General features: G+C 42.6%; 1 long non-coding RNA gene across 1 annotated transcript; it reads left to right on the forward strand.

Moving 5' to 3' along the window:
• Positions 1–5,940: 5,940 nt before the first annotated feature.
• On the forward strand, positions 5,941–14,165 carry LOC149746253 (uncharacterized). The gene is made up of 3 exons (XR_016388949.1): positions 5,941–8,165; positions 11,143–11,175; positions 12,908–14,165. It is a non-coding gene; the product is annotated as an uncharacterized LOC149746253 (long non-coding RNA).
• The last annotated feature ends 232 nt before the right edge of the window (positions 14,166–14,397 follow it).

Here is a 14,397-nt window from a genome sequence, read left to right on the forward strand (position 1 = left end):
GGGGTTTCCCAGAAACAGTTAATGAGGAAGGTTGCAAACAAATACAAACACTTTGACTTAAGAAACGCAATAGCTGAATCTTTGATTTTGGATTATTTGCCTGTTCTTACTATGAAACTTTAGAGAAACTATTTACGACTCAAATAAGGCAATGACTTTGCTCTGGAGACTCTCACTCAGTGTCACCACGTCAGTAACTCGAAGGCATATCAGACAGACCCCAGCCTGTCCAGTTCTACGGTGACATCTTCCGCTCCAGATCTGCCCTCCTGTCTTCCCTAGAGCAAGTTCAGCCACATGGCCAACTTTTTTCTCAACTTGCTTGCCTTTTTTTTTAGTAATTTATTTATTTATTTTTGCTGTGTTAAGTCTTCGTTTCTGTGCGAGGGCTTTCTCTAGTTGCGGCAAGCGGGGGCCACTCTTCATCGCGGTGCGTGGGCCTCTCACTATCGCGGCCTCTCTTGTTGTGGAGCACAGGCTCCAGACGCGCAGCCTCAGTAGTTGTGGCTCACAGGCCTAGTTGCTCCGTGGCACGTGGGATCCTCCCAGACCAGGGCTCGAACCCGTGTCCCCTGCATTAGCAGGCAGATTCTTAACCGCTGTGCCACCAGGGAAGCCCCAACTTGCTTGCCTTTTTTACAGACATGTAACATACATTTGCACAGACCTGCACACACCCAGGTAAACAGCACACAACTCTAGACAGAAAACAGCAGGGCATCCAAAGTGCACGTTCCCTTCAGCCCCTGCCCTTCCTGCCCAGGATAACCACTAGCTCTTACTCTAACACACACACTAGTTTTGTCGGGTTTTGTGCTTGATACGGTGAGATCATAGGCTTGCACTTTACTGGATCGGACTCATTTTGCTTCCCATACGCCTGCCCAGTCATCCACAGCTCATCCAATGCCTGACCCACCGTGCCGTTCCCATTGGGGTCTGGTTCAGGGTCTCATTATTTCTCACCAGGACTGCTGCAATTCATCTCATTGTCTCTGGGTCCCCTCTGAAAGCACGTTATCTTACTAAAATACATATTTTGATGGCTAACTCCCCCACGTAGCTCTCTTGCATGGCTTCCAAGCCCAAACTTGTCAGCACAGGCTTCAAGCTCAGTGTTGCCATCCTTCACCCCAATTCCTGAAGGGCCCCAAGCTGTGGACACATCATGTGACACAGTTCTCCCACAACACCTGCATCGTGGAGCCTGTGATCGCACTGTTCTCTCTTCCTGGAACGCTTGTCACCTCAGTCTCTGTTGGTGAACTTTCAAAGCTCCTTAGAATTATCCCTGGTCCTCGTCATGCAGAATGAATGCCCTCTCACCTTCCTTTGTGATCCCATGGCATTTGTTACAAATGCATGTATTATAGCATGTTTTATTTATTTTATTTTTTTACTTGAATGATTCTTTAAATCCTATAATGCTTTACAGTTTTCAAAAGTTTCACACACATGATTTCATATAATCCTAATTATAACCCTTTTTCTCCCTAGCCCTATCTTGCCCCTCCCCGCTTCCCTCTCCCAACTGGTAATCACTAGTTTGTTCTCTATATCTGTGAGTTTGATTCTTTTTTGTTTTATTCACTAGTTTGTTGCGTTATTTTAGATTCCACACATAAATGATATTATACAATATTTGTCTGACTTATTTCACTTAACCTAGTGCCCTCCAAGTCCATCCATGTTGCTGCAAATGGCAAAATGTCATTATTTTTTATGGCTGATTAGCATTCCTTTGTGTATATACACCACATCTCCTTTATCCGTTCGTCTATTGATGGACACTTTTAAAAAAATATAAAAGCTTTTGTGCAGCAAAGAAAACCATTGACAAAATGAAAAGACAACCTATTGAGTGGGAGAAGATATTTGCAAATGATATGACCGATAGAGGGTTAGTAGCCAACATACATAAATAGCTGAGACAACTGAACATCAAAAAACAAACAACCCAGTTAAAAAATGGGCAGAACTGAATAGAAATTTTCCAAAGAAGAAATGCAGATGGCCAACAGGCACACTTGCAAAGATGCTCAACACCACTAATCATCCAGGAAATGCAAATCAAAACCACAATGAGGTATCACCTCACACCAGTCAGAATAGCCATCATCAAAAAGTCCACAAATAACAAATGCTGGAGAAGGTGTGGAGACAAGGGAACCCTCGTACACTGTTGGTGGGAATGTAAATTGGTACAGACACTGTGGAGAACAGTATGGAGGTTCCTTAAAAAACTAAAAATAGAATTACCATATGACCCAACAATTTCACTTCTGGATATATATCAGAAAGAAGTAAAAACACTAATTTGAAGAGATACATGCACCCCAATGTTCATAGCAGCATTATTTACATTGCCAAGGTATGGAAGCAACCTAAGTGCCTACTGCAGCATATTTAAAATTGTGCTCTTGTGTCTTGTTTTTAATATCTGGGTCCCCAAAGAGTTTGAGTTCCAAGATTGAAACCTAGCATTCTGCTTATCTTACTGCCTAGCAAAGTATCTAGAAGGTAATAGGAATCTAATGAATGTTTTTGAATGGATGAATTAGTGCATGAATGAACAAATGAAGAGAGGTGTGGGGTTATGGAACAAACTTAGCCTCTTGATTCACACGGCCAGGATTTGAGTTCCTGCTCTAGCACTTAAACAATGTGTCAAGACATTTAACTTTCTGAATATCAGTTTAATATTCTTTAAAATACAGACAATAGTGATAACTCATATATCAACCTTAAAAAGTTGTTACAAGGCCCAAATAAATAAATGCTCATATGTTTTTTAATAGAGTATAAACTATTACAGTTATAATTAATACTTTTATACCATGACCTCTCAGTTTTAAGTAAATAAAACCAAAGTTAGTTAAAATGGTTAAGGTATACCATGGGTGATGTGTCCTGTAAGTAAGATTTCTGGCAAATAGAGGAAAATCTATTTTGGTAGCTATTAAAATTTTAAATTTATTTTTAAATTTAAACAATAAAAGTACATTACATTTAAAATTACTGCTCTGGCTGAAGATGCTTCTAAAATATATTATTTACTTCTTTGGGTTTTTTTTTTTTTTTTTTTTTTTTTGGCTGAGTTGGGTCTTTGTTGCTGCGCGCGGGCTTTGTCTAGTTGCAGCGAGGGGGGCTACTCTTCATTGCAGTGCACAGGCTTCTCATTGCGGTGGCTTCTCTTGTTGTGGAGCACAGGCTCTAGGTGTGCGGGCTCAGTAGTTGTGGTGCACAGGCTCAGTTGCTCCGCGGTATCTGGGATCTTCCCAGACCAGGGGTCGAACCCTTGTCCCCTGAACTGCCAGGTAGATTCTTAACCACTGCGTCACCAGGGAAGCCCACCTCTTTGGCTTTTGAACAGAACAGACTGAATAGAACTCAAGCATTATGAGCATCAGCTATTGATCCGTGCTGTGATAGGATGGCTTGTATGTTGGCACCACTGTGAATTAATTGCTCCTTGTCTAAGCTCTTAGCAACATCTCTACATCCTGTTTGTTCAGTTTTCTCATTCTTTCATCACCTCTAACCTAATCCTCAAACTCCTCACGGGCTACACCACTGGCCAATACACTGTTTCACTTTCTCTAGTTATGTGCCCCTATTTAACCACACTTTTAGGGAATCGTATTTTTATTGGATAATAATGCTTATCATACATGCCACCTCCTAGCATGTTAGCTTATAAATAGTGAGGTGTTATAATTTACCACCGCCCCATTGTAGAAACATCTGAGAGTAAAAGAGGGTGCTAGAAAAACTAACTGATGAGATTTGGTCCTCCATAAACCGGGACTGTCCTGGGAAAGCTAGGATGGAGGGCGACCCTGCACACTTAGAAAGATCAAAGGCTTTGGAGCTTGGGCGTACGTCCTAGTACCACTTTTCTCTCATCTCATTCTATTACATTGAGAAAATACTACTTTTGCCATTAAAATAATAATGGATGTTGATGAAGTGGAAAACTAGAAGGAAAAGCCGCGCTCTGTCTGTCCCAGGTATGGAAAAGATCAACTTCTCCGGTGGAGAGCCATTCCTCCACGACGGGGCAAATACCTTGGCCAGCTGGTGAAGTTCTGCAAACAGGAGCTGCAACTGCCCAGCGTGAGCATAGTGAGCAACGGGAACCTGATCCGGGAGAGGTGGCTCCAGAACTACGGTGAGAGCCTCGCGTGGCACGGGACGGCCGCCTCTGTCACTGTCTGTTGCTCTATTTCCCTCCATCCCGGGCTTTTGGCCAGGCCTGCTGGGGATCCAAAGGGAGGAGGAAACAAGTGGGCTTACTCTAATCTCTTTTCAAGCTGGTAGGGCTCTAAGTCAACAAGTATGGCAAGGCAGATAACAGAACAGACTAGTCCCAGAACTCTTCTGTCCATTATCAGCGTAGCTAGTTTTAGCTGAGCCGCTAGTGGGGAGAATTAACGCAGTGTACAGTTTTGCAAGCCCTGACCTTATCGTTTGCTATTCATGTTTAATTTTTAAAGTCTTTTCGGAAATAACTCTATTTTAGTAGTCTCGTGTACAAATTAAGTGATTAGACTAGAACAGTCGTTCTCACCTTTGGCTGCATATTTGGCTACTGAGGAACTTTATAAAATATCTGTACTGGGACTGGACTCCAGACTGATTATATCAGAGCCTCGTGGTATGTGGACACGCCAAGTTGGGGTGCTCCGAGGGATTCCATTATACGACCCAGGGTTACAAACCCCTGGTCCTAAGACTGGGAAGCTAAGTTTTACATAGATGTTAATATTCAGAGAGCAGTACCTGGAATTTAGGAGGCACTTGAAAAATGTTAGCTATTATTACTACTATCATTTTGGGAAACAGTTCTAACTGAACTCTTAGAGTGTGCTTTGCTTTGTGTAAGTTGTTTGAGCCTTGAAATCATCCAAAGGGTAGTTGCACTTGTGATCTGTTGAGGACACTCACAGGAGATCTCTGATGAAATCCTCCTTCCAAGATGATGAAGAAATGGATGTGGATCTGGGTGTGGATGTGGGTAGAACAGCCCACCTGAGGAAGGTTAACAGGAAGACCACAGGGCAATGAGTCAACATCAAAATGACCGTGAAGGGAGTCACTCAGTGAAAGAGGGGGTTCAGAAGTTCAAAAGTAAGCTTTGGGAACCAGATTCCGAGCAGTAAGACAGGGTTAGGGAGCTGTGTGATCAGAGAAGAACTGGTTGGGTTTGCTGTCTGTGTCCCCAGGGCAGCGTGCTCTCTCCAGGATGGGCTCTACATGCTGTCAATATGGTGTAAAGAGTAGGGACCAGGAGGGTTGCTGCACCTTTGGGTCAAAAGCTCAAATGTTGTACGGGAGAGGTGGTGCAAATTAGTGAATTTGGAAGTGCATAAGAAAAAGGATCATTAGCGGTAGGGAGACAAAAAGAAAGTGTAAGGACTATTAATAGTGGACACGTGGACAGCCATTTATGAACTTCCGTTGATCGTGGTCCTATATGGGAGTTCAAGGTTAGTGCTGCCATATGCTCAAATTATTAAAGATACACCATGATTCTACATTCTATATTAAATCTATCCCCCCATAAATAGTTGCAAACAGTTTGAAATATTTTTAGATGTCTGGAGGAACAAACAAAACGTTTATGTCTACCTATGTGGTCCATAAGGCTCCAATTCTCCACCTCTGGCTTAAAGGCCTGTGTCTGCATCCTTGGATGGAAAAGCCTAATTCCCTCAGGGGAATATTTGGACATTCTCGCCATCTCCTGCGACAGCTTTGACGAGCAGGTCAATGTCCTTATTGGCCGTGGTCAAGGAAACAAGAACCACGTGGAAAATCTCCACAAATTGAGGACGTGGTGCAAAGATTACAGAGTGGCCTTCAAGATAAATTCTGTCATCAATTGATTCAATGTGGATGAGGACATGACGGAAGAGATTAAAGCCCTGAACCCCATCCGCTGAAAGGTACGTACCGAGATGCTTTTGCTGGTTGTAATTAAGAGAAGGGTCAGGAGAGACTTACTTCGGCAAAACCCGAAATGATAAGGATACAGAGAACTATGGACTCAGAAAGCCAGTTGGGAAAGCAGGCCCTTGGTCCTTCTTTCAGCTCTGCTAAACGTTAACTACTTACATTCTCTTTGCCTCAATTTCCCCCTTATAACTGATTTCCTTCTGGGAAATTGTGAAAGTACATATAAAAGAATATGAGAAGTGCTTGGAGATATTCTGAAGAATATGTTCATAGGAAGTCTAACTCGTATGTGTTTATTAAAATAATAAGACTGATTTGTCTTAAAAGCTCTTGGCCTATTTATAAATGGGTATGTGTTCTTCATAAATTCTGTTACTTCATTTTTCGTAGAATTATTAGAAGCTATTAGGAGAAAGGCCATCCCCAAGTGGTAGCAAAATTCATTCCCAAGATTCCTTCACCCAGATGTGTGCTTTAGGGCTTAGCCCCACTATCAGCTACTAAAAAGTCTAAGGTTCAAATACTCGTAAGCCAGTTCACAGTGACTTACAGCACCCACCATGCACAGATGCTTACAAAGAATTATAAGCTGAAGGTTTCTGCCCCTGGATGTTCTTCAGAATGAACTCAGGGAACTGTTTCAAATCAGCTTCTTGGGCCTCATCCTATACCCACTATCCTGAAACAGATTAGCCGGAGGGTTTGTGTGAATATGTATTCTTAACAAGCTGCCCCGATGATTGCTATGCAGGTATCCAAAGTCTGTGCCTGAACCCCAGACTAATGCAACTAAAGATAAGATGTAGAATTCAATTCTAGCAAGTAAAAGAGTTAAAGAAAACTCTTGTAATATAAAGCTATGTGTGCTGGGATAATGTGGCAAGGTGAAACAGGCAAGGTTTATTTCTGCCAAAGAGCCAGGAAGACTTCGTGTAGGAGGAGGTATTTGGCTCCTGCTTGGACAGAGGGACAGAATTTCCACAGGTAGGGAAGACCTAGGGAAGGAATTCCTGTCTAGACACCAAGAAAACCTTTCCTATCTAAGCTGCCTGGGATGTGCTGTTAATCCCACGTTAGCATTCAGAGAAGGGTTGTGGAGATGGGAACGGGATTAATGTATTATTTTCCTGAGGTTATCCTGTAACATGTGGAAATGGGTTATGGGAAACAAGAAATGTTTCTTACTTTAAAAAGTTTTAATTTGTATGTTGAACTTGATGTTTGGTTATATATGTAAGTAAGCTGGAATATCAGCCACTCTCCCAGGTCCAGGAGGAACTGAAAACAGCTACAGAAACAGGTGTGATGGGAAGACCCCAGGCTATGACCCACTGTGTGGAGGTGTCAGAGGAGAGCCAGAGGGCTAAGCTCTAAGCTCTTAGATTTCCCTTCTAGAGCCCCCTGCCAGTCATCACTCATGTACTATACTTATATATTATAAATACATATTATATATATTTTTTCTCATAGCTTTGGTTTGCTCATGGCTCCTTGTCACTTGTTCTCTATCTCTTTTCTCCAATCTTTCGACCCCTACTCTGGCTTCCACTTGCCTGATTCACTCCAGAATTGCCTTTTCAAAATTCTGACATTTTTTGGAGGGAGAGGATTAGCTGCTGTCCATTTAGAAAACAGTTTTTGCATCAGATCACTGAGGTCTGCAGGATGCAAGTTGATGTAAACCTGGATCAGGTGTCAACTGTTATGCAATTGCTCACGTGGTTGAGAACCTGGTCCCCCAGGCAGCCTCCTCCGCGGGAGGCCCTGGGCTTGCAGGCAACCATTATTTTGTAGTCTGAAAATATTAGGTTCTAAGACTAGATCAAATGTAATCTAGATCAGTTTTTAAAAATGTATATTTTGGGAATGTTTGGGCTTCTAGTACCATATCCCTAAATTTCAGGGCATGTTCTCATTTCCCCAGAGCAGTGTCTTTCTAGAATGTTCCCTAGTTGGAGGAGTCTTCTTTGCTCAGGAGAGGTTCAGGGAGAAATGAGATTTGGGGCAAAAAGAGATGGAAAGCTCTTCACAAAGCCAACACCACACTTGTGTTTCAGGTCTTCCAATGCCTCATAATTGAAGGTGAGAATTCTGGAGAAGATGCTCTGAGAGAAGCAGAACCGTTTGTGATAAGTGATGAAGAGTTTGAAGCGTTCTTGGACCGCCACAAAGACGTGCCCTGCCTGGTGCCCGAGTCTAACCAGAAGGTTGTATGAAGCAAATGTTGTTTTGTTCCCCATCACACATTTAGCTCCAAACAGGAAAGTGTCTCCACCAAGGGCTGCACACACTGTGGCTTTGGAGGGTTTGCGTGGACAGATGCGAGTAGTCTCAGGGCTGAGGCGGAAGTTTCACTAGATCTTTAGGTTTCCAATGTGAAAAATTGGATCCATCCTGTTAGTCCAAATGTATGCATCATGTAGTTTAAACAGGGTCAGCCAAAGCACGTCTACAGTGTAGAGCTTCCAGGTGTTATCAGAGACAGAGTAAATACTCAGTGTGTTCTCAGAAGGTAAAGAAAAAAGAACTTATTCAAAGCTACATTACTGCAGTGTTAGGAACAGGAGTAAAAAATTGAAGGTAGCCTGATATTCAACATACAGAGAACAGGTAAGCTCATGTTCCCTGTATGGAATGTTATACTGACTATATAACCTATTTCAAAGCATATTAGGGAACAAGGATAAATTTGCATGATATGATATTAGGTACAAATGAGGAACTATAGGCAAAATTCATTTGACCTTTAATCCTAATGTGCAAAAAATGTGTGTATGTACACATCCCATGGTCATCTTGGGATAATGGGATTATCAGTCATTCTTGTTTACCCTGATAACTGTTTGGACTTTAAATTTTTCTAAATAGGTAGTTTTATTATTTTTAAAGTATTTAAAAATCAAAACTTTCCCCATCTTCCGCCAAAAAAGATACACGCAGCAAAATCTCTCCCTCATATGCTTACATCATATTAGAAATTTGAGAACAAGGATTCATTCCGTATACTTCAGACTTCTGAGTAATGTTGACCAGAGTACGAATAAAAAAATTCCTGAATGGGGTCAGAGCAGCTTTTGAAAAGAAGCCAGAGAACAGAGGAGAATACTCATATCTATACACTATTTTATTTGACTTTTTAAAATTTGCCTTAGTTACATAGGTAATGTGAGATCAAAGAAAATACGTCATAAATTACTGCTTTTTGAGCACTTCACAGAGGCTTCATGAGCCAGAAATATTACCCCCGTTTTAGAAACTCTGAGGCTGAGTCATAGGGTTAACTGCCCTCACCTACATGACAGAAAGGGTTAGCTGACCTCACTCATGTCAGAGGTAAAGTGAGCTGATCTCACCTACATGAGAGGCATGGTTAGCTGACCTCATCTGTGTCAGAGGTACAGTTAACTGACCTCATCTATGTCAGAGGTATATTAACTGACATCATCTGTGTCAGAGGTGAAGTTAGCTGACCTCGCCTGTGACAGAGGTAGAGTTAGCTGACCTAACCCATGTCAGAGGCAGAGTTAACTCACCTCCCTTAGAGCCCAGCAAGGGACAAACTGGGGTTTGGATAACTCCAAAGCCTGAGAAGCTTACTAGTCAGTTCATTTCAAACTTCATTGTACAGACACTACCCCCCCCCCCAGGCAGGGTCTTGCTAAAATGCAGATTTAGAGTCAGCAGGGTTGGGGAAGTTATTGAGAGGAGGTGACCACTATTTGACCCAGAGCTGGACTGGGGCAAGTGGAGGCTCCTAACCCCTCCTCTGTCTTCAGGACGTACCCTCCCACGGTGAGACCATCTGGATGGCCCATGTGACTGAACCCAGCTCAGGCTTCTCTATAAACTTTTAAGACTAGCAGAGGGTGCTGAGGTCTTCTTGTCTTGCAGGTCACCCAAGACAAGCTTTGTGTGTCGGTTCCCTTGCATTGGTGAGGTCAGCTCACTTCACCTCTGACATAGGTGAAGTCAGCGAACCCTGCCTCTCATGTAAGTGAGGTCAGCTAACTATACCTGATGGAGGTGAAGTCAGTTAACTATATCTCTGACATAGGTGAGCTCAGCTAACTTTATCTCCAATGTAGGTGAGGTCAGCTAACCATGCCTCTTATGTAGATGAGGTCGGTGAACTCTGCCTCTGACATAGGTGGGGTCAGCTCACTTTACCTCTGCCGTGGGTAAGGTTTCACCCAGGGAACTCCCAAGTTTGCAAACCAGCAAGCAGGTCTTAGGTGGACCCATGATTCAGCATTTTAACCAGCTCCCAGGTGATGCTGATGCCTGGCCCACATCCAGACATTCAGGAACAAGGTCCCGAACTGGCCATGCACAGGAGGAGTTGGCAAACTACAGCCCGTGAGACAAACCCAGAATGCAAGGCAAGAACGGTTGGAAAAAAAATCAAAACAAGAATGACATCTGTGACTCATGAAAAGTATACGAAATGCAATTTCAAGGTCGATAAAGAAGGTTTCAGTGGAACACAGCCATGCTTCCTCTCTAAGCATTGTCCACAGTGGCTTTTAGTTGCCACAGAGACCACATGGTCTATGAGGCTGAAAATATTTACTCTCTGGCCCTTTACAGAAAAATGTTTGCAGACTCCTACCTATATGGGGTATGTATAGAGGGTATACCTTCCTATGAGAGTGTAGGCACACTCTCTATATACCTATAGAAGGCATAACTAGTTACAAGTAATGTAAGTAATATTAAAATCCTCAGATAAGCTCCCAGGTAATAGCAGTAAAGGGATTCTGCTTTATTCACTGAAAAGGGGGTCCATCAGAGGCATGGCGGACACAGGGAATATTGAACAATGAAGGACAGGGCTCCCCAGAGCTGGAGGAAATGGGGAAATTAGCCTGGGGCTTTCACTGTCAGAGGAGCTTTCAGAGTGGCATGTGACCCTTCCAGCATGGGGCAGAAGCCAGCCTGCTAGAATCTGCTAGAATCCGAATGGACACAAACAGATGGCTCGGAGATGAGTGTTAGGTGGGTATGGGGCACTGGCAGATGGCTCACCTTGTAAGGGACGCATCTAAAGACACTCAAGAGATTTAAGAAACGTGGCCTCCAGAAATAATAAAGCACAAACGCACAAACGCGGTAAGATAGACAGTTGAGCGTACATACTGAAAAATATGCTTGAAACTAAGTTGGTATGTGATTTCTGCCTTGCAGATGAGAGATTCCTACCTTATTCTGGATGAATATGTGAGTATGTCTAATGCATTATAAAATGATCCCTTAAAAATTCATTAAGCAGCAAGGTCAGGGTTGAGTTATAATCAGCATAACCATTTAGTCCATATTCATTCTTTCTGGCCAGCATTTCATATTTTTATTGTCACTGACTAACATTAATATTATAGAGCCCTTACTTCGCTGTGTCCATCTCTGAGCTAAGGGCTTGGGCAGGCATTGGCTTGCATCTGATCCCAGTGTTTGCACACACCCGCACTCGATGGTCTTTTCCCTATGGCTATGGATCCAGGGATGTCGCACAGAGCTGACATCACACAAAGCAGTGTCCTTTGTTATGCCATCTTCGGCTGGGTTCTCTGGCCAAGGGGCACCCAGGGCTCTTTGCAGGAAGGACATGTCACACTTGACATTATTGCCTTTAATACCTCAGATGCTGCCAGCTTGTCCTCTGACAGATAGCTCTTGGCTTTGCAGAGAAGAGGTTACAGTTCCTCTCCAAAAGCCACTGGTACCTTCCTACCCCACTGCCTTCCAAAGGAAGAGATATGCCATCATTCTCCAAACTGAAAAACAAATCACTTCTCCCTTTCCTTGTGTCTTTTTCTTTTCTTTTTCTGTCCCAATTCATAAACTTTTGCCAATATTTCTAGCACTGGACAAATAATTCCATTCAAAGATCTGTTTTTAAGAAATGAGCTCCAACAAGAACCATGGCTTTTCCATATTTAAACTGAATTTGGTGTTTCGAGAAATGCTTGCTGTGACTTTTGATATTTTATTATTTTCAAGTTAAATAGTGATGATTCACAGTCATTCATTTGTTGTCAATATGTGTTTTCTTTAAGGAACAGAGGGGAAGAGGTGGTAACACAAATGTTCAGTTTATGGGTTCAAGGTAGAGAGGAAAAGTCAAACAGAATTTATTTTTGGAGTACCATGACTGGCTGGGGATTTTTTTTTTGGCTGGGGATTTTGACCAATGTTCCTCCACAAACTCTCTGGTTTCTTTACAGTTGGAATAAATAGAGTAGGAACAAAATTTACTTTTGGCAATCTAAGAATATTTTGATTCAACAAGTGTTACTACAAAATGCTGTGTGCCATGGTAGGTCACAGAGGTGTGAAGATCTGGTTCCTGTCTGTAAGATGCTTAATCTAGGATAAAAACCAAGACCCTTAACAGGGCATGTGCTATTCTTCTTGATGTGGGACCTGCCCCCCTCTGTATCACCATTCTTACCATGCTATCTCCCTTTCTTAAAAGAAGATTTTACACTTTGTTTTTTATTCACACTTTTTTTTTTTTTTTAAATTCCTGCACACACAGTTTTCACTCCAGGAATATCATCTACCTGAAATTTCCCAAACTCACTGTACTGTTTCACGCTTCTGGGCTTTTACGATATTGTTCTCTCTAGCTTACAATTTCAAAACATAACTTAGATGGCAACACATTTTGGAAACCTTTCCTGATTACCCCGCCCCCCAGTGGAGGGACAGGCACGTGTATATAATTCTGTTTATCATGCCCTCACCTGGTCTCAGGTGTTCACGTGGGTGATGGGAGCTGGTTGAGTACAGAGATGGTGTCCCCAGAGTTCAACGCCCCCAGTGAAGCATCTGGTTCACAGCTCTCCACAAACATCTGTTGAAATGATTGGAACATCAAAAGTCATTTTGAGTTGATCCCCCGAATTGAGTTTTACAGGAAATATCCCAATTTCTGTCATGAATTTCCTAGATGCGCTTCGTGAACTGCAGAAACGGGCGGAAGGATCCTTCCACGTCCATCCTGGATGTTGGCATAGAAGAAGCTATAAAATTCAGCGGCTTTGATGAAAAGATGTTTCTCAAGCGAGGAGGGAAATACGTATGGAGCAAGGCGGACCTGAAGCTGGACTGGTAAAGCTGAAGGCTGAACAGCCTTCAGCCCATCTGTGGGGACCGCCCTGGCACTCAGCGCGTGGCTGCCCTGCTTCCCGTAGGCACTGCCAGCGGCCCCAAATTCGATTTTCAGTCGCACGTGGAATCTGATTGCCTGTGGTAACTGAACAGATAAATAACTGGGAAAATTGAAATCCTTAGAACACGCAAGACCATCAACTTTAGTTAATTAGCTTATTATGGATTTAATTTTTGAGTAGTATTTACTGACTCCTATATTTCCATTTTGAAGTTATTTTTCTAGTCCTTTCATTTGATAGTTATTTTCCCATATGGAAAAATTACAAATTATCTCCCCCGATTATTTCTGCTTGCGGTGAGGCTCTTTCCTTTTCGGCCTTCATATCACTGCAATCTTGGGCTTTTTACCCAGAAGTTTAGAAATAGTCCACACATGTTTCAAAGAATAAGAAATGCTCATCTTACCAGGCTTTGATAAGTGCCTAGAAGGAGATAACTCATCTCCCCGGGGCTCTGCATGGCCCTGACCCACGCTGGCTATTCCAGGAATGTGAGTGATCTCTGCTGCTCCCCTTTCTCTTCCAAGATTCTTAACAAAACCAAGGTGTGCTTTAAATTTAGTGAGGACGTTGACATGGGGTCAGGGCTTGGGTTGCTGTGTGAATCTGCTGAGTCTGTCAAGCAACAGCATATGAGTTTACTTGCTTGGTTGTCCCCGTGTCCCTGAAAAGCGACACGTTCCTGGACTGGCATGAACTCATCTGCAAAAGCAGCAGGCGAAGGTGGAGCAAAGGGTGTGGCGAAGAGTGTAGGATGAACCAGAATTTCCTGTAAATGAAGCTGTGGCACAATATAATATTTCCCATTTAACTCTGAATCACTTGAAATAAGAACGTAATCTAGGTCAATGTAAGATCCAGAGCCTTCCTTTGCTAGGCTAAGAAAGAGCTTGAGGGAAAATGTCACTTGAATTGGGTCAAGAAAAAAAAAAATTCTCTTCTTGGAAATACCACATTCAGTTTGTTCATGCAACCTAGACAGTATACCATTTCCTGGGAAATAATAAGTTCCTATCACTGTTTTACAAAAGCGAAATCATGGACAATTTTTTGCTCAAAGAACTCTTGTAATCCAGCCGCAGTTCCAGAGTTGGCCACTAGGTGGCATTTAAATGTTGCCTGATTCCGCTATGCAGCCATGCAGAAATTCCGCTTCAGAATCTTTTTTCAACACTTGGTGATTTTGAAAGTGGTTTATGTGATTTTTTTTTTCCCAGAAAAGATATTCCTACTTCAAATTTTAAATCATTGTAATTCAACTGAAATA

Source organism: Delphinapterus leucas, chromosome 19 (assembly GCF_059928025.1).
Source record: "Delphinapterus leucas isolate spDelLeu-1000000601 "Yukka" chromosome 19, BTC_Dleu_Yukka2, whole genome shotgun sequence".
Taxonomy (NCBI): domain Eukaryota; kingdom Metazoa; phylum Chordata; class Mammalia; order Artiodactyla; family Monodontidae; genus Delphinapterus; species Delphinapterus leucas.